Genomic DNA, 4,328 nt, shown 5'->3' on the forward strand with positions numbered 1-4,328 from the left:
GCTCCTTCTCGTGACCGTGCGGCAATGTACATTGTACCCGAGCAGATTTATAAGCATGTGCCAATATCATTTTGCTCATTCCTTATGCATTATGTGTAGACCCCTAGCATTGTTTACAGAGGTTGCACAGCTCCAAAATTGCAAAAGGCTTTAAGCAGCTGCATATAAAGATTGCTGACAAGTGAATTTAGCGTTGCTTATATGCCGAATAGTGGTCGGTTGTGATTGCTGCATATAATTGTGAGCATCTCAGTAATATGGACTGGGATGTCATGATAATTCCAGAATGCTGCCAAAATGAAAGATACATCATGAATAAAATTTGAGCAGACACACAAGGTTAGTTTTTTTTGGTTTTTTTAATGTTGGACTGGTAGATGCCAACGATCATACCACTTGAAAGCACCGCTTCTCGGCCGATCAGCGAAGTTTTTAAGCAGCGTTGGATCTGGGCAGTACTTGGATGGGTGACCGCCATGGAACCACCATATGCCGTTGGCATTTTATTAATATAATGCTAAATGTTTATGTCCTTTCTTGTCCACTTGTAACAGCCCTGCTTCTAGTTGATTAATACATCAATTGAAGATTATACTTTCTGTCAGTGCGAAATAGAGGTAAGAGCAACGCCGTCGATTTAGAGTGAAGGATGGTCCACGTCGCTTTCCAAAAGATTATAATGCCCTTTATATAATCTCTAACATTAAATTTCATCTAATTGTTCACTTACCAACATTACTTTTGTGGTTGGATTACAATTACATTTTATTGTCATCGAATGCCTACTGTTTAATTTCATTCAATTGTCACCATAATGTTTATCACACACCATTATAATGATCACTCATAATTACATTAATCCAATTACAGTAACCATCATCACCATCAATTGCCATGACAATAATAGAAATGTTGGATAACAGCAATATCACTCTGATACTTAATAACAGCTCTTAATACACAGAGTACTATACGTAGCTGTCAGTTGTCAAGTGTAATTGTTTGTTTACTTGGCGTAGAGACATCAGTAATATTCTTATGTTGCAATGATTTGGTAATCAACCTTGGTATTCGGTCATTACATCAAAATTCACAAGCATGATACCACGATAAGGAAAAGAATTCATGCTGCGCCACTCATAGTATCAAATATGAAGTGAAGAATTAACATAGAGCTGTCAGTGGGGATATTTTCTTACCACAAAGTGTCAGCGATCCTTGCGTGGCATTGGCATAATTATCGCTTAGCGATTACAAAGAAATCCCAATAGCAGAATTACCTTAGCCATGTAGTTTCAAGAACCTGTATACGGTACCGCTTTAAGACAATCCTGTGTATCAGACGTCCCAATCGCTAAATGAGAGCAGCACCCTATTATGATTTAGCATGGCAATAATCCTAATGTTGATGAAAGCAACAATAACCGAACGCTATTAAAAAATCGAGATAATGGTGATAATAAAGGAAATACAAGTAATAATCATAATGCGGAGAAGGAGATTTTGGAAGATACAACTAATGATACTGAAAATTTCCACAAAAATGGCAAAAAATAACAGCAAAGGAGTTGTATAAAGTAACTCAAGATTCAAGATTGACTTGCAATCTCTTTCTGATTAGAGACTAAACATATCTTTAGCTCCCTTCTATGACCGTGGGCGGCAATGTACACTTTGTACGCAGAATTTTATAATCATTTTGCTCAGTTCCTTTGCATTATTTGTAGACCCTGCAATTGTTTAAACAGAGTGGCCAGCTCCAAAAATGGCACAAGGCTTAAGGCATTGCATGACAAGTGAGACATTTGATTTAGCCTTGCTTATACTGCCGATAGTGGTCGTGTGAGTGATGCTATATTGTGAGTGAGTATCTCAGTAATATGATTGGAATGTCATGATACTTCAGATGCTGGCAAAATGAAAGCTACATTATAGGCAAATTTGAGCATGACACACAATTAAGTTAGTTAATGTTGGAAACTGATGATGCCATACAGCATACCACGTTGAAAGCACCGCTTCTCGTCCGATCAGCGAAGTTTAAGCACGTTGGTCTGGTCCAGTACGTGGATTGGGTGAAAAAAACCGGCCCTGGGACACCAGATGCCGATGCATATTTATTATATATATAGGGCTAAATGTGTTTATGTCTTTCTTTTGACCACTTGTAACAAGCCCTGCTTCTAGTTGATTAATACATCAATGAAATTATAATCTGTCAATGCGAAATAGAGTAAGAGCCAACGCCGTCGGATTTAAGTGAAAGGATGTCACGCTTTCACAAGATTATTATGCCCTTTATATGGAATCTCATCATTAATTTCATCTAATTGTTAACTTACCAATCATTACCTTTTGTGGTTGGATTACAATTACGTTTATTGTCATCGACATGCCTACTGTTTAATTGTCCATTACCACTTGTCACCATTATGTTATACCCCCATTATAATGAGACACTCATGATTTACATTAATCATACAGTACCATCATCACCATCATTGCCATGACAAAATGATAATGTTTGTAACAGCAAATAATCACTCCTTTGATACTTAATAACCACCTCTTAATACACAGAGTACTATGAGCGTAGCCTGTCGTTGTAAGTTTAAATTGTTGTTACTACGAGGCGTAAGAGACCTCAGTAATATTCCCTATGTGTAAAAAAAAGCATATTTGGGTAATCAACTCTTGGTATTCGGCATATACATCAAAATTCACGAAGCATGAATACACAGAAGGAAAAGAAATTCTGCAGCAGCCACTCCATTGTATCAAATATTGAAGTGAGATTATAAGCTGTCCAGTGGGGATATTTTATCTTACAACAAAGTGTCAGCGATCCTTGCTTGGCATTGGCAAGAATATCGCTTTAGCGATTTACAGAATCCGAATATCAGAATTACCTTATCCATTGTATTCAAGCACCTGTAATATCGGTACCTGCTTTATAGACATTCTGTGTATCGAACGCCCATCGCTAAATGAGAGCAGCACCACTATTAATGATTAAGCAGGGCAATAAACCTAATGTTTTGATAGCAACAATTACCGAACGCTATTAAAAATAGAGATAATGGTGGTAATAAAGGAAATACAAAAAATCATAATGCAAGCTACAACTAATGAACTGATTAATTCCAACAAAAATGGCAACATAATAACAGCAAAGATTTTGTATGAAAGTACTGCAAGATTCAAGATTGACTAGCAATCTGCATTTCTGATTAGGACTAAGCTTTATATCATTAGCTCCTTCTATGACCGTTGCGGCAATGTAACACTTGTACGCAGATTTATAATCAATTTTGCTCAGTTCCGTTTGCATTAAGTTTTGTAGACCCCCTCATTGTTTACAGAGTGCACAGCTCCAAAAATGGCACAAGGCTTAAGGCAGGTGCATACAAGTGATGACATTTAATTTTAAGCCTATGCTTATACAGCCGATTGTGGTCGGTTGTGATTGATGCCAATATATTGTGAGTGAGTATCTCAGTAATATGACTAGACTGTCTATGATACTTCAGAATGCTGGCAAAATGAAAGCTACTTATGAGGCAAATTTGAGCAGACACACAAAGTTAGTTAATGTTTGGACAGATGGATTGCCAACGATCATAACCACGTTGAAAGCACCGCTTCTCGTCCGATCAGCGAAGTTAAGCAGCGTTGGGTCTGGTCAGTACTTGGATGGGTTACCGCCTGGGAACACCAGATGCTGTTGGCATTTTACTCATATACATGCTCGATATGTAAAAGAAATTCTTTATGTCCACTTTTAACGGCCCTTTCTTTCCATTTGATTAATAATCAGTTGAAATTAACTTCTATCAATACAATAGATAAGAGCAACACCGTCGGACTTTAGAGTGAAGGATAACCAGAAAACGAAATAGGGGTATAACTAAGCAAAGAGAGAAGTGATTGTGTTATCAATAACCACATTAATAATGAATTAGCAACACAAATAAGAATAAGATCATTGTAATATGATATCAGGCTAACAAAAAGACTCACGATCAAGGTTAGCATAATATGGCAGAGTTTTGAAGCTTTGGTTCTGTACCATTCAGATCCGTAAAATGACAATACGATTACCATTACTACTACCACAGAGCACTATGACGTACTGTCAGTTGTAAGTGTAATTGTTGTTACTACTGTGGCGTAGAGGACACATAATATTCATGGTGAAATCATTTGTAATCAATCGTGGGTAATCTCATTACATCAAAATTTACAAGCATGATACACCGAGAAGAAAACAATTTCGCTGCAGTCATTACATGTATCAAAACATTGAAGTCAGATACATGGCTGTCAGT

At 37.1% G+C, this 4,328-nt stretch overlaps 1 non-coding gene across 1 annotated transcript; it reads left to right on the forward strand.

The window, feature by feature from the left end:
* Nucleotides 1-3,610: 3,610 nt before the first annotated feature.
* On the forward strand, nucleotides 3,611-3,730 carry LOC125024672. The gene has a single exon (XR_007114792.1). It is a non-coding gene; the product is annotated as a 5S ribosomal RNA (ribosomal RNA).
* The last annotated feature ends 598 nt before the right edge of the window (nucleotides 3,731-4,328 follow it).

The sequence above is a fragment of the Penaeus chinensis genome, unplaced genomic scaffold, assembly GCF_019202785.1.
Source record: "Penaeus chinensis breed Huanghai No. 1 unplaced genomic scaffold, ASM1920278v2 CTG_2836, whole genome shotgun sequence".
Taxonomy (NCBI): Eukaryota; Metazoa; Arthropoda; class Malacostraca; order Decapoda; family Penaeidae; genus Penaeus; species Penaeus chinensis.